The following is a 24,149-nucleotide window of genomic DNA, read 5'->3' on the forward strand; positions in this document are numbered from 1 at the left end:
TACACTGAGACTGCACAAGTCTTGGGGAGTAGGAGGTGAAGAGGGTAAAGAATCACTAACCAAAAATCACACTGACCTGCTGCAGATTAGTACATTATAAAGAGAAAACAGTGGAATATGGTCTGGAATAATTTTTAGTTTTAATCATGTAAGTCCTTGTCATTCTGTAAAGAGCCCAGTTCGCTGAAGGAAGACAAGACAAAGCAGGGCATGGTTTGGGTAAAGTGAACGGGGAGACCATGTCTTGGGCATGCACTGGCCTCCTGCCACAGGCTGTTCCCAGTGCTCTGCTGGGTGGGCGAGGGATGCTGCAGTCCTTGTGTCTTCACCTATTCAGTTTCTGGCTCCTCCACCCTCTCCCAGGGTGGCAAAGCAAGCCAGCCTAGGGATGCTGTCCCAGAGGATGGATCCTGTGCTCTGGGGGGCTGGGGAAGGACTCCCACCACCAGCAGTGGCCCCATCTTCACGCTCAGTGGCTCAGGCTGTGACCTGCTTTTGGAGGTGACCTGCTATGACTTACAGACTAGGTAGTGCTAATGGGCAAAAAGAGCTGAAAGGGGTGATGGAAATGAGCCTCTGAAAGCAGTGGGAAGGCTGGTACCTGCACAGTTCTGTAAAGGAATATTCCTAAGGAAAGGATACTATTTCTACAGCTGTAATCCAAGACATTTTCCTCTTTAGCACCAAAGCTGCACTTTGGGATTCATCTTGGCTTAATGCAAACACTGCATAGGGCAGTTCAGGGATGGTCAGCTCTTATGAACAGTTGCAGCTTTGTAAGCTTTGGGGTTTTATTAGATTCCCTACTGCAGTCTTTAGTAGACAGAATGGGTTTGGCATTTAAAAGCCATCTTGTATAATTTTTCTAATTCCAGATACAGTCACCTTAACTAATTTGTGGCAATAACAAAGGAGAATTAGATGTCTTTGTAAACTTGTAACCACGATAAAAAGTGGGTTTTTTTTTTTTTTTTATTTATAAAGTATATTTATAAAATCGAGCACACTGAAAGCCAAATGGTGTAGCATCTAAAGATCAAACGTTTCTTATCTATTTATATGTATTTAAACACTGGCAGGTGCTACAGCCAGTTCAAATGTCTGCTGGAGCAATTTTTGCTCAGGATGGGAACTGCATTGGGTTTTCCCTCGGGAGCAGACACGTCTCGGTACTGAGGCTGCCCTGCAGGTGGCGTGAGCCACCCGCTCAGCACACACAGGCCCAGCGCTTGCTTTTCAAAGAAAAGCAAAATAATAGAAACATGCTCACATAACTGTCCATTATATAGGTGCTGTGGCCCGTGTTGGTGGTGCACAGCTGTGCTACACCGCCTTCAGTGTTGTGAGAATGAAAGATTTTTTTTCTGGTAAAGGTAAAATCGTATTTTAAGACACAGTTTTTTTCCTGTGCCTTTGAATGAGGAGAGTCTGCTTTTCTTTCAGGTACTTTTATCACCTACAGAGAGCTCATTACAAGCTCAATTCCTTGTGCTGGCCAGGGCAAATGATATATAAACTAAGCATTAACAAATACCTTTCCTTTTAGTCATTTCTGGCTTCCTATTCACAGGCCAGAGCTAAACCTTTCCTAAAGGAGATGTTAATAATATCCAGAAGAGGGAATGAACTGCAGGCAAAAATTATAATATAATAAGAAAAAGTCAGACTCCTCCAAGTCTCATTTGGTTCTACTGCAGATTGCAGGAGATTTCTCATAAAAGTATTTGATGTATTTTAGCGTGACTCTACAATGACTGGGAAAAAACAAACATCCTGTTGAGAGTTAACATATTATATAACTCTCCCTCATCATGCTAAATTTTTAGCAGAAAAACTGCAGGCCACTGGGATTAGCTGAGCTGCATAAGCCTTTTAGCTTACCATACATCACATCAAAAGTTGAGACTGAGTAAGTGTTAGAGCTTTGTTAGGGTGGCGTGTCCTAAAATAATTGTAGAATGCCAAAGACAAAGCTTCCCGTGTTCCTTCAGGCTGAGCAGGGATGCCAAGTATACAGAACTGGAAGCTGTCTATCAGGGTTTTTTTATTTGCTCGATATTGAGCAGACAGCAGAGACAAAATACCAAAAATGCTTGAAATCCTTATGACCTTTCACTGCAAACTGTGAACTTTGTCTGCTGAAGTCCAATTTCTATTTACACTGTCAGCAGAGGCTCCATGCTGTTGCCTTTTCTTTGTCTTTTCAGTTTGTCATTTATCAAGGGACAGCTTCCCAAACACTGCCAGGAGGGGGGACCTGAGCACACAGCAGACCTTTTGCAAATTCAAAATACTTAGTCTCCATTCTGTGGATTGCTTAAAAATAGCTGTAATGCAAGAAAAGTAGCATGAAATACGCTGTTTGCACCCACAGGAAATATTCCATAGGAAGTCTTAGCTTTGCCATCAGCTGGCATAGCTCACATTCCCAAGCTGTGTTCTGAATCCTTGCTGCTGCACAGCTCGCTCCATTTACATCATCTTCCATTAATACAGGGATACACAGGTGACTACTGAATAGATGATCCAAAAATGTATTCAGTAAAGAATTGCATCGCCTTCTGAAATGAAATATCCCTGATTTCAGCCTTGTGCTTCAACGTTCAACCACCCTTGTAAAAGAGGAGCTAGACTGTTGAAGAGAACAAGGGCAGGGGAGATCTCAGAGGTATAAAGTAGAAATTGTGAGAGTGAGTAGAGGGAGTAGAAAAGTGAGGGTGACTGAACACTGGCATTAGTTGCCAGGGAGCTTGTGGAGTCTCACTGTTGGAAATAATTCAAAAGCTTTCTGGACATGGTCCTGGAAAACCAGTCTAGGTGTCCCTGCTTGAGCAGGGGGGTTGGACAAGGTGACTTCCAGAGGTGCCTTCAAACCTCAACCATTCTGGGATGGAGAAATTGTTCCTATGGAAGACTGCTGTGAACTGTATTATTTGTTGCTATTTGAGTAACTTTGCCAATTGAAACAGGACAGCCTTAATCAGTTATTTAAATAAACCAGACAGCTACATAAAACTCCTTTGAAACTAAATATAAGGTTGAATTATATAACAAATGTTCTAGCTGAACTCTTAGTATTAGGTGGGCAATTATTCTTGCTGTATTTCAAATTTAATTTCACACTGTGGTAGCATTCCTTGAACTTTACAAGGCAAAGGCATTAATAGAGTTGAGTCTGAACTCTTTAGGGTCTAAAAACTGTCTTAAAATGTGACATTTCCTGAGAGATTTCTGCATAGAAAATACATTGGTGTTTCCAAAAGAAACTGAGTTCACGAGGAATAATTTCATTGATACAGTATGTTAATGAGGCTTTTGAAAGAAGACTTTTCACTTAATGTTACTTTTCCCTGAATGTGAAGGCTAGGGAAAAATGTGTGGAAACCCTTTGCCAAGTGATGATGGCAGCTGAATGCTCTATATGTTACTGTTAATGAGCTAGCTGTTAATAAACCATATGCTTTAGCATACGAACAAGAGGATTTATGCATAATGCAAAACCCATAAGAAGATTTATTGTGTGGTGTAACTGTTTCCTAAATCAGAAAGGCACATTGTTCCAGTCTTCCACAAACTTCCTGTTATCAGTATAAAAATCTGCTGCCTACTGGCTTCAAGTTCTTTTGATGTGAGTTGGTCTGGGGAGTAGGGGGTCTCGGAAGCAGAGAATTTAATGAGCAGCAGGTTCCTCAGATCTCTGCTCTGCACAGCCTGGGATCATAAACTTGTCATCATGGGTACTAACAGCAGGCAGGAGGTATCTACACAATATCCCCAATTCGAATGATTTGTGGAGCCAGGTTCATCCTGTTCTTTTTATGTGTTCTGTACTGGAGCCTTTTGTGTCAATTATCGCTACCAAAGCCCTAAACAAGCCCCTCTTCTTCAAAACACAGACAAAAGCAACCATTGGGTTTATTCACAGTAATGCTTGGATTAGTTAAAGAAACCGCATTCACCAACAGGAAAAGTAAATTTCTAAGCTATTGAATAACACTGCTATGTTTGGAAAAGATTTTTCTTTTGTAATTCTCCTTTAATTTCCTCCCATCCAAAGCTGCTGTGAGGAGTCTGAAGCTAGGTTTTCATGAGCGAGTGAAGGAGTCCAGCAACTGACTCCTATTTAAAATAAATGGTCCTGGAAATGTAAGGTAACATTTCCATAAATACTTGAGTAATTTGAGGTTTAGGCTCCACTAAAAGTCATCCAGTATTTCCAGCTCCCCAAGTTAGACGGGGAAAAGGCAAACCAGTAAACTAATCCTTACTATCAGAAAAGGAGGGACTGAATGGAGGCACATAAAGCACGAGAAAATGAGGAGGAAACTGTGGACAGGGGAGATGCCTACGTTCAAGAAGTTTATACACTGAAAGGCATAAAAGGCAATTCAACAGGAAGAAGGATAGACAGAAAAAATATCAGACTATATAAACTGAAACATTACTTTCAGTTGCTTAGGTTTGCTTTGGATTTTGAGATACGACCTCAGTAAATCCACATAAAATTGTATAACTTTATCACCTGACTCTGTGCCTCTGACTTCAGCATAGCTTTTGTTTTTCATTCTGCTTCCTGATCAGATTAGAAAGTGTCTGAAGTCAAACTGTGCATTCTGGTAACCTTTCTGAATAGTTTTGCTTTCTTCATTTCAATTTTGTTTTTCAATTTAAAGATATTATTAAAATACCACTTTTGGGTGGGTAGTGACTACCACGACACTGTGTAGAAAACCAAAGCAATTTGAAGCAAGCTAGACATTCTAAGTACATTTTTAAAATACCTCCTTGCTTAAATAAAATAAATCCCTTAGTCTAGCAATTACTTTCAGATGTTTGATTGTTTATTTTTAAAGAACTGTCATGTCAACCATTTAGAACTGACAAGAACTATTTTGATATCGTCACGAGTTTTCTCTAACGTCTGCTCCCCTCCTTATGTTGGGAACTACATACTCATCTTCATTGTCTCTTGTATTTTTCCTAGTTTTGCTGTATTTTATTTTATTATTGGATGAAAAACTTAGCAGAGCTGTTTGTGGCAAGATTTAGTTACAGGAAACCCAACAGCTAAGCCTCAGTTTCAGCTGAGACAATTAGACTGTTGATTTTGGTAGTAGCTCAGGACTTCTATTTGACCCAAATGCTTTTCAGGTCTGCCAGTTGATGCTCAAGTCTGAAAACTTTCTGTATTCTTGCTACAGATAGAGGGCTTTGTTTCCTTTTCATTTGAGGAATATTTCTATCCAGATCTGAATGTTTTGCTGAAATTCTTCTCCATTCACTGGAACAGATTAAAAGAAAAAAGGAAATAACAATATTTTCCAGAACTTTCAACCTCTTTCTAAGTTTGTTTTCCCCTTAATTCTCTGTTTCTTGGTATCTGTGAATTGTTGAGGACAGTGTTCTTCTCAAAGCAATTTTGCCACTCATGAAAAGTAGTGGATGTTAATTTGTAATGCTCAGCTTAACTCTTGCTTGTTTCTGTCTTGCAGCTATATTTAATAGCTTATACTACTGTTCCACCTGTTGTAATAAAGGACTCTAAAACACTGAAAACTCAATACTTTTAAAAAAGTCATCTATATTATGTAACACCAGAAGATATTTATTGAAAAATTTGAAGAAATTACTAATGAACAGAGCAGTGTTGTTATACAGTCTTTTCTGTACTGCTACAGAAACTTTGCAGCTGAATTATCAAAGTCCACTGCCATTCTTGGATGGATGTTCTCTTAAGTGGATGGGCTCTAAAACTTTATGGATGCATGGGGAGAATGTAAATACTAACTAAGAAGTGTTTTATTCTCTGTCAGTAGTTTGTGGGCTAGAGTCTTAAGCTTTTTTTTTTTTTTTCCTCTTTTTCTTTCTTCTTTTTTTTCTTGTTAGACTTTTCTAGCCCCTGATGTAGGGTAGGTTACAGCAGCTGACGCTGGGTGAAAACAGTTACCAGGGACAGCTCCAGCCATGGAGTGGCCAGAGATCCTAAAATCCTGTCACTGCAGCAGTCCAGCCCACTGGGTTCATGGTTCAGTGCTCCCCAGTGGGCTCCCAGAGCGGGGTCTTTGCCAGGGCTGCTGCTCCAGGACCACGTTGTGCAGTCACATTTGGTGACTGCTGGTTTTTCACCTCAGACAAATCGCGTAGGACTTCTCAGCAAGAAACGAGAAATGCCATTGAATGTGGCGCTCATCCTCCTTAAAAGATGTCCAGAAAGTCTCAGGGATTTACATGATTAATTCTTACCATGTGGATTCTTTTAATTAATTAGCTTTCTAGAAACCAAAACAGAGTGCAGGACACTACTGCAATGCAACTTGTTGAGCAATAATGCGTTTTTTTTCTTCCAAAAGTCACACTTGATAACAAACAATACTCATAGGCATAAGATGACTGTGGACAGTATGAGCTAATGTCTTGTTGTCAGAAAGTTTTCCACTAAGGCTCAGAGTGATGTTTAACATATTCTTCCCATTATTGAGCTAAACTAAACACTGTATTAAGTATGGATTTCTCAGTGAATGTTACTGCTGTTTACTTCAGCATGTACATACATCTGGAAGTGGACACATGTACATATGCATTTTGGGGATCAAAGGCACATCAACAGTACAGTTCACTCTAGTCCCAGGATAAAATGGTTTTTGACGTTTCTTTTCTAATGGAGCTGTCCTTACTCTTTTCCAACCATAAAAGTATATTTAAACCAAGCTCCTTTACAGAAGCACAAAATGCCAAAGTTACATGTTCTCTCCTATGAAACAGTGGAGAATGACTGAAAGGCTAGATTTCTTTATCTGTGATAAAAGGAGCTGCTGAGGATGATCACCCAAATTTATGTACCATATAATTTTCCACTCAAAATTCAAAAGCTTTGGTGTATAGCAAACACTTGAATAACTTCACAAATCCTTTGTAGGTGATGGCTTTAAGACAACTCCAGTTTGAAGCCTTTGTGCTTTGTTTTTGGCATTACATAGAACTCACTTAGGATTGCAGAGCTGAAGATACTTACATTGAGGGTCTGGGACAGGGCAGAAGATGGACCGGTTGGTTGCTTTTCACTCTAAGAGACACAGATTTCCTGATTGTATTAGGCCCGGTGTTATTTTGTTGATTTTAGGTTGGTCCTAGGGGAAAAAGAAAGCTTTTAAGAAATGTATGAGCACAATATCCTTTTTTGTTCCCCCCCAGAATTATTATGAACCATTAGTCAAAATTTTCAAACATAGTGGCTTAACCTAGTCTTTTAATTCTCTATTCCAGCTTCTTATTCAAGGTCTACTGTTCAGAAGTACGAAAATCTGGCAACACATTCACTTTGAGTAGCCTTTTTAGTTATTCAGTGCTTGTGAAAACTGATGTAGCAGTTTGAATATGGACCAAAAATCCTAGTGTTCAGTGTTTTTGTTGGCAATCCTGTAATAATTATGCTGTAAATCAAAATATCGGTTTGGATTTCAAAAGTGCCTTGAGCCTTGTTCCCACCCTTCTACAGAGACACTGCAAAACTTTTTCAGATAACAAGGTATAAAATTATTAGTCTGAAATACAGATGAAAAACTTTTACCTAATCTTATATTTCTCCATGTGTGTCATGCCCATGAAAAGGTACATACAAACCCTTTCATGAAACATAAATAGAATCATTAATTCCCCAGAGGCATTGTGCTTGTAAACTACCAACGTCCCAAGCAGTTCTGAACTCATAATGTGAGGATACTAACGAGAGGAGCCACAGACAGTGCTAGTGTCCTACAGAAAATAAAACCTGCTTCTCTATTTTATATTCTGATCATTCTCACGCGGCTGCTACCAACTCCTGTGTGCTTTTCCTGACACAAATGCCACTGACACGACGGGGAAGAGTCTGTGATTTGTTGGGTTCGGCTGCCATTGAGCCATTTAGGGTTTGGCTGTGGATGGAGAATTCTGAATGAGTGTGCTCCAGCTGGAGTGAGCACACGCTCAAGTGCTGTGCTGGATCTGAGCTGGGGAAGGTGCTGCACCTCTGTGCACAGCCCTGCCCTCAGCTGCTCACCATACACTGCACCTGCTGCTCAGCATCCGTCCCATGGGGAGCCATGGCCTCCTGCAGCCCAGCTCATGGACAAGCAGGATAAGCAGCTCTTCATGTGCTGATTTGCTTTGTGGTTGAATATTGAGGTATTTGGCCTAAGATCTTCCTTGCCTGTGTTGTTGCTCTCCAGAGACACTGGTTTCCCAGCAGAGTAACTCCAAGGAGCCAAACACACCAAAGGTATCTCTCCATTTACTTACAGCACTTTATCAGCCAGGGCAAAATGCAAATTCACGAGCAGTGGCTCCCGACCTCTGCAAGGCTGCTCCAGGGTACATTGTTGCCACCCAGCCCCTGAGTTTCTGATTGCTGGCTGGAATCTGTTTCTCCCTTCAGTGACTCCAGCTGCCAGCCTAGTCCCAGCAGGGGCTCTGAGAGCTGCTGCATCATGGCAGCCAGGCAGGCACCTTCCTCTCAAAGCCCAAACCCCTTTCAGAAACAAACTGGCTGCTTTTCGGGCCCTTTGTCTCAGACTATGGATTAGATTAATCATGACAAAGCTTTCTGGCCTCTGGTGTAAAATTTATTTTAAAAAATCTCTCTAACGAGAGGCTAAGTTTTCTGGCAATACCAATCTGATCTCCAATCAACCCTTGCTTTGATAGATAATCTGCACTGATTTTCTCCTGACTCCATCCATCTCCTGCAACAGATCCCTGATGGTTTTGTGGTGCAGTTTAGGAGATTATGTGATCACCTGGGGAACCAACAGGAGATAATGCCCGAGTACTGTGGATTATTTGCAATTGATTTCATCCAATTCATTGGAGCTGCACAAGGAAATGTGTATTTGCCACCTTTCTGAGAGGACTCTGAAGCCTGAAGTGCAGGAACTGCCAATGTGTTATGCAGAACTTTGATGCCATTTGCTTCCTAGTTTTCTGAAGAGTAGGTTTTCCTTATTTATCCTGCCAAACAGGCCTTCTACTTCAAAGGATGAGGCAGTAATTCAGAACACATCTACACCCTACCAGAACTTTCAGAGACACCTCTGTGCTCTGAAGTTCAGCTTGGGATACAAACTTCTCTCCAACTTGCAGTATTTAGGTTTGGGGCTTTGGCTCGGCTTCCTGAGTGAATGAGGGGAAGCCACCAAGTCAGAAGTAGCTTTGTATACTTAGCAAAATGGAGACCTGCCAGGCTGAAGGGGATGGCAGCTACTTTGCCTGTGACTGAGGAGAGAGGGATTAGGCATTTCAGCCAAACAGCTCATTCCTGCCTCCTGTTTGTACCATCCATGCTGCTGTTACTGCCTTTGTGGGATTAGGGAGAGGGTAAAGGAGTGCCAGTGTGTACCAGAGGGCCCCAGTACAGCAGCAGCAGTCACATCTGTCCTTTTATCTGCAGCAGGATTTCTCTGCCTTTCTGCCCTGGTCCTGCCCTAGTTCCTGTCCCTCCAAACCAGGACTGACCCCTCCCTGACAATCAAAGAAAAGAACAACGGAAGTAAAGCGAAGGCCTCTGGGTGTCCTCCCTCTGAGGAGGAGAGAAATAAAGGAAAAGAAGGGGTCACAAGGAGGAGAAGCAGCTTCATGAGCAGAAAAAGTGCCCTGTCTCCTTTAAACTTCCCCACACAGAGGCCACTCAATCCCCACCTTTCACTCTCACATCTTCCCCCATCCCACACCACCACTGCTACCCCTGCCTGCCTTGTCTGCTCCAAGGATGCCCTTAGCTAGGAGTTTGGTTTTGCTACACAGTGTAAGAAATAAAGAGATAAATTCCTGCTCCAGTATAGATAAAAAAAGATAAATTCCAGCTCCCACTCAACAGGCTCTCACTGATGTTTCTTAGGGTAACTCCTGGCCACTTTGAGATGCTTTCTTTAACATTCATCTAATATTATTATTATTATCCAGCTCTTCATGTCCTGAGACCAATCACTTGATGTGCATTCTTCCAATTCACTACTTTCAGAACTGAAAACCTGTAATGGTGTGATAATATCTTTTAACTTGAAAAAATAATCTCTTGAAAGATTTCCTACTGAGACAATCGCTGTCATCCCGGTGTTACTCAGTCACATGCAGATCCTGATGTATATATTAGGACTATTTGGAGAAATGCCAAGAACAAGCCATTGTGTTGAGCAACTTGAAGCAACAAGTTGCTTTTTTTGCTATGGAGAAAGTAACTCCCAAGAAGGTTTCTTGGAGAAGGAAATGAGGGAGGGAATATGATAGAGAAGAGAATGAGAGAAGTCATTCCTAAGAGAACATTAAGCATTGAATTTCCTGATTGATGAGAGTTTCATTTCATTGCTTTGGTTTTGAGAATTGCTTTGTACAAAACTGTATCTGAAAGGAGAGGAGAGAACTTATTTTCTGTGTACTAAATCTTCAGATATAGTGAGGTGGCTTGCAGTCTTCTCTCCTTTCTGCTCTGCCACCTGCAGGGATTAACAGAGTGTGGAAAACAACATTTTTTGTTTGCAATTCAAGTGCAGAAAGGCAGAAAATCACAAAATCACTGTGTTTTCTCAGAACAGAAACTGTATGATCCCTAGTTAATTTAAATAGTCACAGAAATGTAACATCTATTTTAAGCAGGTATTTAAGTCCTGCTGATTCAATATTCAGCCCAAATGCGAATGATTTTGTGGAATGAGGCTTGCACTGAACTGGATCCACTTAGTAAAATATTTCAGTCTGCTTTTGAGGGAGAAAAGAAGAATCTGGTCAACGGTTGGAAATGCATCTGTAGCAAAATCACTTCTGTACTGATTGATTGTTCTGTATTCTAGGGAATTTTAAAGGTTGTGTTGTTTTTCTTTTTTTGTTTGTTTTTTTGGTTGTTTTTGTGAGAAAGTACTACTGTGAGATAGAAGGCTGATCTGGAGAAAAGTTACAAGAATGTATATTCATAATTGCATTTTTTGAAAGTAGCATGCTACATAGGATTTCCTAAACTGTACCAGAAAACATTAACATCCTGGAACTGACATTTACAATTTTGAATTCCAGCTTTCCAAGTATAATTAGTGTCATTGTAAATGTTTTGATATCAAAGTTGGGACTTGCTTTGGATAAGACAGTCCATAAACTCAGGTTTTTTTTCCATTTATGATTTCCTTTTCCAGTGTTCCAGAGATGACAGCTGTAATATTTAATACTAAGAAATAGTAAATTAAAATAGCATGTTTAAAAGTATTTAATTATAATATACATAAGTTGTTTTCATTTATAATTCACTTTTCTCCTGACATGGTTCTCTTTTTTGCTTAAAGTACCTGTGATTCATATCCTCCATTATAAAAATACACAAATAATTTTACATAACTACAGCATTTGTCTAATCACACACCAGAATAGAAGGTAGAGGATATGAAAATTACTTATGACAGATGAGTCACATTAATATTTTGTTCTAAGCCATGAGAAAAATGAGACAGAAGGGGTGGGAATCAGAACAGATCAAAACCCTTAGTGCTTTATGATCCAAAACCACAACTAGCTATTGAGGTGCAAAATGTTCTTTTTTAAAGCAAGTGTGAGAGAGACGCAGAGTTTTGTACTGCAAATGCTGGCAGCACATTATGTTGCAATTTTTCTCAATATTTTGAGATGCCTGAATCATAACCAAAACTTTGAGCAACACTGAGGTAAAAGCATTTTTATGCTCCTTCACAGACACACACAGGGAAAAAAAAAAAAGAAAAAAAAATTGAGTTTGTTGCAGTTGCTTCAGCAATGTTGTGCCAAGTTTCTACTAGTTACTGAGAGTAATAACAAAAGGAAGGGATGCCATGGCATCCTCTTGTCTTTTTTATTTTTTCCACTGTAGTAAGTTCAGAATCATTCAGATAGTACTCCTGTTAGCTTTATGGGATTTCTGCGCTGCTTAAAAAAATGTTGTGTTTTCTGTCTTTGAAAAGAGTCATTCTGCCTGCCTTTTAAAGGGAATTTATGATTTTGGTGTATGAGGCTAACTTTGTGTATGAGGCATAATCTTGCTTCCTATTTAGAGCAATTTGGATCAGTCACACTGGGTACACTCTCAGTAGGTTACCACTCACTATTGGACTTAAGAAGAACAATTCCTGAGGACTTTATTCAGAAAAAGACATCTGAATAATTGAGAACCAGAATAATGCTTTCAGTATCTAGCTGTGATGGTGTTCTCTTAAGCCAATAAAAGAAAGTTCTCCTTTTTCTCCATGTTTAATTTGCTGTATCATGCCTGAAGAATTTTTCTACCTTCTTAGTTTATGCAGTACTTTGGACTTGTTCTATAGGTATAAAATACATTTTCCATAGTCCATCAATTATCAATAACTTGATTCCTCATGACTGAGCTATCAGAGGCTAATGGGCTGTGATTGCAACTTGTTTGCAAATAGGTATAGTTGCTGTATTTTGTTCAGTCCGTGAAAATTCAATAATTCAGTTTTTGCATCCCAGGGAGTGTGTGAGATCCGTGCCTGGAGGTGAACATAAGCACTGGGGTAATGGTACTCCATTTCTTTAGTGATACTGGAACTATCACAAGATGTGTTTCTTGTTAATAGTGGCTTACAACTGTGATAAGCTTCTCAGGCATTTCAGCCAAAGCAATTCCTACAAAACCACCTCCCCAAAAACGGTTTGTTGGAGCACGCTGAACTGCAATTAAGGAGTCGGCCTCCGAGGGCCAAGAAGATTATAAGGAGGTATTATTGGTCCAGACAGAAATTTTGCCAGGCCTTCAGGACAGAGTTATGTATCACCGCATGTTTATCTCTGGTATGTTTCTACACCGTGAGCTTGGACAGAAATTCAAATTTATTATGAAATCTAAACTCTGTTAGGACTACTGAACTTCTGTCTTGAAACTTTTCCTGATTCTAACTAACACATAAAAGGATTTGCTGGTACAGCCAAAACTAGCTGTTTCTAGGAGAGGTACTTGTAAAAGGAAACAGTAGGTATAAAGGGCATGGTGTAATTCAGTCAGGTTATTTATGTGTGCCTCTTAAAGAAAAAAGAGAAAGGAAGAAAAAAAAGAAAATTAATGTAAACTTTCCAGTTCCTTACTGCTGCCAATCTCAACAAACCAATTCTTTATCCATTCTGGAATTTTTATCAGCTTAGTCTCATATTATAAGAAAAAATGAAGGGCACATTTTTTTTATATAATCTAATAAAAAGTTAGAACACATAGTTTGCTAATATATCGTGCAATGACCAATGTGCTCTGTTCACCACAGGTACTGGTAGTGTTCCTTACCCTGACTGGCACCAGGCAATTCTTGCTGCTTTGTTGATTTGTTTGGCTAAACTCCATGACCCACACCACATCCTTTTATGTAATTTCTCTCTAAAAGTTAAGGACAGCCATATGCTATGCTAACTTCTGTAGTGTATATTTGAAAGAATTGATCTAAACTCCATAAATATAATCCAGGTGAAATATATCAGGGCAGAGAAAAACTTTGTCATCTGCATAATGTACATGTGCAGAAACAAGCGAAAAAACAAAAGTAAATTCTATATTTCATTGCTGATACTCAGATAACTGAATATAGAACACTCTATACCTTTGATTTTTTGCAAATGGAAGAAGGAGATGAAATTGCCAAACAGTTTCTACATCGGCATTACAGAATCTCACATCATAAAGAAAAGGGAAAAACTTTTCTGTTCAAGTCTCCAGAGCACTAAGTTGATGCAGTAACTAAACAAGCATCTCATTTATTTTGGAGAGCAAGTGTTGGACAATGAGTTGCGTATGTGATTAGATTCTTTGCTGAACAGGGGCTATATTAAAGTGGTAGGAATGCCCCCATACTTAGCAGAGAGCAAAATACCAATGGCAGGAAAGTATGGGTGGTTTTCTTTTTCACCATACTTTTCCTCTTAAATAAAATCAAAGCAATTAAACATACTCAGACATGATTTATGCTCAGGTTGGGAGGAAGAAATGAAAAGGAACATGGTCTACTATTATTTATCAAAAAGGAGAAATGTTATATTTGTACATTTCATCACAGAAGAAAATGCTTTCAGGTTTACAGAGGAAAAAGTACTGAGAATATGTTAAAAATGCTCCCCTTGGAAGTAAAATGCCTACATGGACTGCAAAGTATGACCTCCTCTTCATTCCCCTTAGGGATTCATGCTGTTTGTTGTCTGTTCCTTTTAAGGCAAGATTCTAGGAGTTTCCCATTACAGGCAAGCAGGAGAATTCCACTCCATGCTAATATAGTACCCAATAAGCTCATGCCAGTGGCTTATTTGGTCATCCTTACAGTAGTACCTAAATATTCACATATTTATCTTCACAGTACCTTGTAAGATAGGGAAGAGGTACTACTCCCATTTTGTGGCTGGAATGAGGTTTTCTCCCCAGGATTTGGTCAGGAGATGTGTAAGAGGTGTGGGCCATAGGAAGGAGGTATTCCCTGTCTCAGGGTACTGCCTTAGTGTCAGCCTTCCTTTCTGCAGGAACATACAGCCTTATCCAGGAGCAGCAGCACAAACACTGCTTGTGTGTTTGAAGGAATTATGACACATCTTGACCTGCGTTGCCCTTGGGATATGTCCTGTGAACTCAGCCAGATCTCATGTTCCCCTGCCCCTTGACTCCCTAACCCCAAAATACAGCGCCTCCACTTTTCCAAGCACTGAATTATTTTTATCTTATGAGCGTACTTTGCTAATTCAAAGTTACAGCCCATACTGTGTTTCTGTCGTGCGTGGAATTTCTGCTCTGAAGTTTCCCCCCTCGGTGCTTTTATGTAGGTGGTGTTTACACGTGTGTGCACCAGGCTCTCAGCTGTAGTGCTGTGCAGGTGGAAAGCTCTAAAGAGACAGCAGCTCTCAGGTGAGTTGTGGGACAAGTCAGCAGTGGTGCTCAGAAGTCAGGCATGAGTCATGCAATAAACATGGCAAGTGCCACTGGGTATTTATAGTTAATAACATGGGATGATAGGAATGACAACATTAATTAAACATAGAATGATTTGAGTTGGAAGGGACCCTAAAGAACCCCCAGTTCCACACCCCTGCCATGGAGCATTAAAGAATTTTCTCGCATTTATACAACAAGAAATAGCATAAGCACTGCAAAATGAAGTACTTTGACTTAGCTGAAGTCCTACAGACAGCAACAGAAAGAACATTTGCATGGAAACATAACTAAGCAGAGATTCTGTAAATATTTCAGCTATAAAAAGCCACAGAAGTCCAGCCTTTGATGGATTTCTGAGAATAAAATGATTTACTAATGCTAATTCTAAAGATAGATACCTCTTCTTAGTTAACAGAAAGATTTTGGCGACAGAATGTTTCTAATCACAGTTCTAACACTTCGGAATTTATGAAGATGTGTAGAAAGTACAGATCTTGAATAAATATGGATTTTAAGATGCTGACAACATTCTGGCCAGCAGAGTGGAAATAGTCTTTTTAAATATAAATGAGATGTGTATCATTTTAGATTAATTAAGAACAAATTCAGGATGATATTAGTTCATTTCTTTCATTTTGCTTTTCCATAAATACAGAATTGATCTTTTCAGGAGGTAGCAATAAGGATTTTGATAGAGTGGGATGGAGTGGCTAAATCTAAACTGTTCTCCATACTGTAGCTATCTGAACATGGCAATATGACTGCTCTGTTACTACTAACATTGATTTGATTACTACTAAAATCAAATTTGCATGAATGTGGGAGAACTCTCCAGGAGTTAAGCCCACTTACTTTTAGCCTTGGTATTTCAACCTGAACTAATTTGAAGTTATATGCTACAACAGTTACAAAACCACTTTATAGGTAAGTTCCACCCTTTTTCTGGATAACATCAGAGTGACGACAGTCAAAGTGATCTATAAACTTATAACTTCCAACACGGATATAAACTTAGCCATAGATAATTTCTGTGTTATATGTGGTAGAAAATAAATCTGTCCTCTGTTTCCATGACTTAAAGTGTGGAGAATTTAACAGATTTAAACACCTTCACTGGTGTCCAAGTCAAAGGGAGATGGGGATCATAGAATCTTAGAATGGTTTGGGTTGGAAGGGTACCTTGAAGAGCGTGTGGTTCCAATGTCCTTGCTGTGGACAAAGACATCTTCAACTAAAGCAGGTTGCTCAGAGCCCCATCCAACCTGGCCTTGAATTTCCTTGGGACTTAAATATCTCCTAGGAGACTTATATACTATTATTGATTTCATATGGGTTGACCTCAGATACCATGCTCAGAAGTGACAGTCTAAACCTGTGGAAGTACAGAGCTAAATGGAACCTGTAGCTTTTGGAAACTGGAAAAATACCAGCCATTTCTTCCCTCAAAACCTGACAAATGCAAACAAAAACATGAAATTACTTCTCCTCCTCAGCAGCTGGTTTATGCCTTTAATTTCTTAGGCAATAATAGTACAAGGTTGACTGGGAAAAGTTTTAGGTCTGGCAGTCATTAAAAAGATATTTCAGATCTTAGCAGGATAGCTGGCAGGTTTAGTAGATACCATATTTGGTTATGAAAACAGCAAAACAAAGGATATGGTTATTTTAATTTAAAACTGGACTTGAATAGGATGAGGTCTGATGAAGGAAGATGGGTCAGATTTGTATGTGACTGATAGATATAGCTGTGTTAGAGATCAAAACTAGCAACAGAACTGCACAGCTATTAACATCCTCTTTTTATGTCACTGTTTTCAGGTGAGTTTTTATTGGGGAAAGAAGTGTAAAAATATCTGAGGACAGATATGGAATGACAATGACCAAGGATGGGGAAAATCAGATATGCTCTGACTCCCAAAAATCACAAGAGAAAATGAGTATTTCTTTCTCCTAAAATGAGCTCTTCTTCAAAGAAAGATATCCCTGTGGGTTAATTTTCCCCCAAAGATGAATTCTCCGTTACTTAGAGGTATGATTTCTTGGAGAGGTCACCAATTCTTTGAACATGAGTATCTCCAGCAGAGGATATGAAATGTGGTTTTCACGAGGCCATGTATCACCTACATGGTAGATCCTATCCTGAGACAAAGACAGGTAAATTAGGTAGAATATGTAGAGATATGTTGTCAACTTATCTTCAGCTGACTTGACAGCACACGAGAAACAGACTTGTTAGATGCAGGGTCCACCTCCCAGAGAAGTCATATCAGCCAGGGGGCAGGCCATTTACCAGCTCTGTGCTAATGAGATATGACCATCTACAGAATGGTTATATTAACATTCATCCACCTCATAGTGGAAGCTGGAAGAGATTAATTAACATGTGTAGTTATTTAAAGCTCTTGGAGTGAAAGCTGCGCTAAAGATCCAAGATATTCACTAATATTATTATTTCTACACCCAGATGGTTTGCTCACGTGTTTGCCACATGCCAGCACAGAAACCTACTGGATGCACTGCAGTGTTGGACAGTTGTTCAGATGAGGTCAATGGTATAAACAATAGTTCTAACTGGCAGAGTGCTTTGGAAGATCCAACCATCCTAAGGCTTTATTGCAACTCTCTGGCCATATAGGATACAAATGAACTTCAATTTATGATTCTGTAAGCTCCAGACACACTGAGGAATGATCTGGGAATTCATTCCAGCAGTATGCGATCTCATTTGAGCAGATGTCACAACCTCCACCTTGGACTGAAAGCTCAGTGTGAAGCCAGCAGAAAATACAGTTTTAATATGCTGGATAATAAGGCAAGTGCTGTTATTTGGAACTTCTAGCAAAGACACCTGCTGACAGCTGGCATTAAAAGGGCAGTGACACCTGCTAGACACATTGCAAACAGGCCAGAGGCAAAATCTGATCCTTGCTGAAGTCAAGGAAAGTCTTGCCACTGACTTGAAACATGCCAGGATTTCTCTTACAATTGCTAAAGATTTATGTGTGTATCTACAAGGTTATGGGTAGTTCATGAAATATTTGTACACAGGCAGATATCCACAGTGTCAGATAATGGGGACACTGAGATACCAAAGGAATATTATTAGTGTAATAAATATCTAGAAGGGAAAAAAAGATCACATCTTACATTAAAAACTGATTGATTCCAGAGTTTATCATCCCAAACAAAAGACATAAACCAGACCATTCAGTCGTGTTGGGGAAAAGCACTTTTCAATGCTTAGTTGGATTGCAATTTCTAGTACCAAAACGTCATCCAAGAATATGGAGAAAGAATTCCTGTGCATTCACTTTGTGCAGCAAATACATTGGCTGACTCCTCTTTAAATTTATGCAAATCCATGGGCTTTGATGGATACCATCAATAAATTATGCAAAGCAAGCTCTGAGGAGAACCAGCTATGGTTTTTGCTTGTGAATTTTGCCAAGTGTCTCTTTCTTCCTCCATATTTTAGTATTGTCAGTCTCCTGTAAGTGTCTAAATTATTTTCCTGAAGTTATATTAAAAAAAAATGAAGTTAAATTAAAAAAAAAAACCAAAAACCAAAACCCTCTGCAGCTGAGTCTGCTAAAACACTCATCTTTTCTCTAAAGGGAGCAATTTTACCTGTTTTATTACAAAAAAATTTTACATTTACACATTACATTTACTGTTGCTAAAGGGAGCAACAGGTTTTTGAGAGTGCTGGGAGAATGTTTCTCTTGAAGTAGGTTTTTCCAATAAAACCCCAGAGTGCTTGTTCAAGAGGTTGGTCTGACAGATGAACTTTCACAAGCAAAAATTTAGTTGTGTCTTTCCGGTGCATATATTGCTAGCTAAACACACAGGTGTGTTTTTGTGTGAGGTTTTTGTGCAAAGCCTGCACAAGAGGCTGACACCTCGTTTCAAAGCATGCAGAGTCAGCCATCAGCCTGCAGCCACAGGCAGCCCCTCTGCTGTAATGGACCACCAGCCAGGGAAGAAAACCAGTGACAAAGCACCACTGAGCTGTTCCTGCTTGCAAGAGACTCTGTTTGCTTTGGTGTAAAACATGTAATTGTCTACACTCGAGAATACAAGCCTGAAAGGCTCCAGTGGAATAATCATGCAACTCCCTTTCCTGAAAGGGTCAGCAGCAACGATTCCCCCTCCTGGTCCTTCAGGACTCAGTTAAAGCTGAGGACCTGACAGGACCTTCTGTGCATGGCTGTGGCCTTTGGATTCTCTCTGTCTTTCTCACTGGGATAGAAAGATGCTGGAGAAACTCCAGGGTGTGCTTACTCATACTAAAATCCTGGATTTGGAGGAACTCACAGTGACCAGGTGATACCATAGCACTTACTACTTCCATTTTGGTGAGTAAAGCAGAATGAAGGCTTGTGTTCACACAAGGAATGGAAACTGAGTTGACTCAGGAAATTTTTTCCAGAATGGTTTTTGCAAAGTAACCCTATCACCACAGTGAAGGCATTAGACTAAATAGTCTGTGTTGCTGTGGTTCCCCTGGTAACAGCAGCTGCTGTCCTGTCACAGTGAACCTATGGCAGATAAACTCACCAGTCCAGTTTCAGACAAAAAACTGTGGGTAACATACTGATGCTTAGGAAAACATAATATGGTGCTTTACAGACAGAAAAACCCTGTGGCTTCTTTTTTCCTCCTCTAACTAATTGATAGAAGGAGACTTAAAAGGTGACTCTGTTTTGAAGGGAAGTGTAACTATGACCAAGTGTCACTTTGCAACATGCATTACACTGCAGGTAACACAATTCCACCTGCTCCTATCTGATGCAATCACATCACATGTCATAATGTCTTTCAAGTTTCAATAAGTACTCTGTTTAATTTTTCCTGCTTTATAGTATTTTCTTCCTAAATCTACCTCTAGATCCTGTAATACTCTTAACATATCTGCAAATCTACTACAGTAGCTACTTTATTTAAATAACAAGACTCCCCCTTTACTGAGGAATTAAGCAACCTTTGTTGGCAGCAGTCTGCTAGAGTGCTTAATTCTGTAAAGGTTGTGCAAAACCCAGGCTAAACTATTGAAAGAATGTTTAAAAAAAATCAGAACTGAAGGTTTGCTCTGTTGCAGAGCAAATAAACTTGCATTAGCTCTTCAAAGCAGACCTCATTGTTCAATGTCTCTGAGGTAGATATTGCCTTAGCAAAAATGCTTGTGATTCAGTTTAAACTGGTCCTCTGACTTTTTTCAGTGCATCAAATGGTATCAGCAGAAAACTCTGTGCTCTACATGTTCAAGAAAGTATTCTACAATATTTTAAGTAAGTCTGTCTTCACAGCAGAAAACTGTGAGTGACATGAGGAGATTATCCCGATTCGGCTTACACATGGCTGCTGTCGCTTCTCTCAGCCCCAGCAAGTCTTTGAGTATTAACTAATCTCAGTGCCTGTCTTGAAAGAACTCTGGGAGTAATCAGTAGAAGTCAATGTGAGCAACAAGCACAAGATCACTCTCCAGGTCTCATGAATTGCTATTGCTCAGCAGCAAACTGATACTGCTGATATGAGCAGCCCTATCTCATTCCCACTTGATGGAAAGTGAACCAATAGTGTAACAATAAATGTATGTGAAGGTGTAAATAGCCCACTGGAAAACAGCATTACCAGGTAGACTGCTGGTTTTCACTCAGGATTTAACGACAACTGGGAGTGGGTATTGCTTCCTTTGGGAGCATACTGATGTACCACATCCAGAGAAACTGAAATCATGCCTCTGCTCTCAATAAAACCAAGTGCCTAACACTGCCAGTTGTGTAGTAATGCTGGCTAGAGCTGAAGACAACTTACACACACAAGACTTTCTAGGATAAGTGTTCAAGTTTTGTTACTACCAACTTAGAGTTAGGAAAACAAAGGAAAATGGGAAGAATCGTTTGCCTGAAGGTTCCCAGCAAGTCAGTGGCAGTGCCAAGCCTTAGGTCTTGTTGCTGAGCTCTGTGTAGAGTCAAGTATCTGTCTGCACAGAGATGTTAGCAGCCAACTTCCATTCACATTGGTGGAAAAAGTCCAATTGTCAATCCATAACCTGGCTTAGGTCATGATTAGACACTAAGTAATTGGGTTGGGTTTTTTTGTTTGTTTGTTTTGTTTTGTTTTGTTTTTTGTTTTGTTTTGGGTTTTTTTAATCATTCAATTCTGTACTAAAAAGCAGAATCACATTTTATGTTTGTAGTGTGGTTAAACAACTGCATATAGATATTAGATTAGTATACATTAGTATACAGGTCTCATCTTTTTCATTTTCCAAGAATTAAAGTAAATTCCTTACCTGTTGATGTGCTGATCAGTCTTTGTTACCAACATTTATATAAAGAGACTACATACAGATAACCTGTGTCATTCAGTAATATGTGTATGCTACTGAGACATGTAATTTTGAAGGTGCAGTAATTTCAAATATTTCTAGCATGCCTAGTTTCCATTAATATAGTTTATATTTTAAAAAAATCCTTAAACCTTAGTTCTCTTTCCCAATCCTTTAAAAAAAAAAGTAACCTTCCCTTTGAAAGGCTGGTGGTGTCTGATATTAGAGAGTTAAACTGGGTGTCTCTTGTATAAAGTTAACTTCTATCTCATCTGTTCTCTCCTATCATTTTCAATTTATCAACAGTGTGTAGTAATATGTTTGATTCATTAGAAGAGAGAAAAGGATGGCAAAAGCAAGTAAATATGTCAGTTAAACCCCACAAGTATTAAGTCACCTCAATTTGTTTGTCTGGTAAAAACTGGGCTCTCATTGGGTGAACTGAGGCCAGCTTGATTCACCACCAAAATGCGAATCTGGATCTGACATTGAATTTGCAGATGTGCATAAGAGAAATCCCTTGAGTTTTGAAATAATTGACTTTAGGGAGAGGCAGGAAGAATGTAAACAGCATTGTTAAGCAGAATTAAGTTAATCAGTTACTGTCATTACTACTGAAATCAGTCTCAGTTTGACATCCTGTTGATTTTCTCATTATTTTGTTTTAATGAAGATTAATTTTTTTTTCAATTCATTTAGATTACACAAATCCAGGATGTTCCTGAACAATCTTCTTGCTTATAAACAACAAAAGGAAGTGATATCATACATGAAGTTAATAACTAAGAAGTGAAGTTTTTGTGTGTGTGAAAATTTCAGTTTGAGAGCTTTCAGGGGAGAATGAGGTATAATCACTGAAAGAAAACCAGCATGAGTGAAGAGTGCTGAAAATATCAGCACATATTTAAAACCCCAAGCATGTAATTATACACTGTCCTTGTAGAGAATGCTTTCTAATTGCAAATTTGGGCTTTTGGAGGCAATCTTAAAAACAATGCTGTAATGAAAAAACAAGACAATGTCTCTCTTTGTTGGCTCTCTGTTTATGTAGGCTGTCATCCAAAGCTGTCAAAGAATCAAGCCCTCTTAGCAGAGCTTTTCCAGGTGCTTTCTGTCTGGTGGAAGTTTACTTACAGGCTGATTCAGAAGTGCAATAACTACAATTGAATTACCCATGTCCAAATTCATTTGCACTTCTGTTCTCTGGTATTCAGTTGAGCCACAGAGCATCTTTTAGGTCATTCCGATCCACAACAGCCCTTCTAATGGGAGTGATCTACTTCACATGTCAACAAAGACTAACTTATCTGTTCATATTTTCTCTCTTGGAATGCAAGACCTAAAATAGATGCCATTGTAATACTTGGCTTTCATTTCAAGACCCATCTACTGGTGCCTGATGGAAACATTTTTAAACACTCCATTCAGAGATAATTTTGCTCATATGTTATAGATTTCTTCTATTCCTCTTTCTTCAGCTTAAACTAGCAGGGGAAAAAAAGGGGTTTGTCTGATTAAGATTTCTGTCGTATTTTATTCGTGACTCCAAAGTGCTGAAACTTCCAGAGCAGTCCATGATGCTATCTCAAACAGAAAGTTGCACCTGTTTTTTAAAGGTAATGAACATTTGTGTCTCACCTTCCTTACTTTTTAAAAAAATAGTAACTCTAGTATTATGCATATACAAATGATGACAGTATGCTTAAGTTTTAAATGTGTCTGATCCTGAGTTTGAGACATTTTGAGGCAATCTTGTTCTCAGAAATGGGTGGTCCCTCCTTGGTGAAGGTTGGCCTTGTTGTGCTGTCTCCAGCTGGGCATTCAGAAAGCCAGATATCCAAAATCATTCTTTCCTTTGAATGTGTGTTCCAGTCATCTGATGTGTGTGGAATTTGAAGCAGCTAAATATGTGCCACAAACTGAATGACTGATTGCAAGAACAAAAATTGAAATCAGTTTTATAAATTATCAGTGGTGGTTCAAATGAAAAATAAGTTACAATTTGAAAGCTGAAACCAACCTAAATAAAACATTGCTAAAGAAACTCTGTAAACACAAGTTTGTCTTTAACAAATACAATCAGTTTTATTATCACTGTTACCAAGATTGTGGCATGTGGTCTTGAATTATGGCAATTAGCCAACAGAAAAACACTGTCTTGAGTTAAAAAAACTCATGAATGCTATGATCTGTAAAGGGATATCTGCTTTTGCTGGAATGATCCCTAAAAAACTTTAGAAAGAAAGAAGCATTTGCTGCAAAAAAGAAAGAAAAGGGTCAACTATCAAATAAGTAGGGTACAGTTAGAATGTCTTGGCCTTTTGCTTTTCTATCCAAGTTTCCAAAAATTGTTCCATTATTCACAGTGCTGCCTATCATGTCAGGAAAAGCCTTATGTAAGCCCTGAGATATGGTATAAAGGATGTTGCATGTTTAATCCATGGAATGCGGAAAACAAACCTTGCAATTCTTAAAAAAATAACAAACAGAAACAAGTAATCTCAGGTTGATGCGCCTTTGCATTTATCAGCCATCAGATGGATTCCTTTCAGCCACCTCAAGCTAATGTTGAATTGGTATCATCCTTCTAATCAAAATGCTCCTTTGTGTGTATTTCAAGCACTGCTGCCTTCAGCCCACACAATGATTGCTTGTTTGCTTCATGTTTACAAAATTCTTTATCAAGATACATAGAGCTTAATTAAAGAGCTTTGGCCAACGTTTTCCAAATGTCACTGCCTAAAGCCTAGCTTCTTTTTCAGAGGTGCTGAGCATCAAAACCTTCTAGAGACTTGGAGAATGAAGTTCTGTGCTCAACGCACAGATTTAAGCACCTTAGTCCAGGCACTCAGTATTTTTATTTAGGGTTAGGGACTACATGTTACAGCGCTGAGCTACAGAGCTTCTATCATA

The 24,149-nt window shown here is 39.2% G+C and overlaps 1 protein-coding gene across 1 annotated transcript in view; it reads right to left on the minus strand.

Moving 5' to 3' along the window:
• COL8A1 (collagen type VIII alpha 1 chain) overlaps positions 1 to 24,149 on the minus strand; it is an 86,201-nt gene that overhangs the window by 23,798 nt on the left and 38,254 nt on the right. The window contains exon 3 of the mRNA XM_063419952.1: positions 7,013 to 7,127. The gene's annotated coding sequence lies outside the window, so the exon portion shown is untranslated. The remainder of the gene's footprint in view (positions 1 to 7,012; positions 7,128 to 24,149) is intronic.

This window comes from Prinia subflava, chromosome 28 (assembly GCF_021018805.1).
Source record: "Prinia subflava isolate CZ2003 ecotype Zambia chromosome 28, Cam_Psub_1.2, whole genome shotgun sequence".
Classification (NCBI taxonomy): Eukaryota; Metazoa; Chordata; class Aves; order Passeriformes; family Cisticolidae; genus Prinia; species Prinia subflava.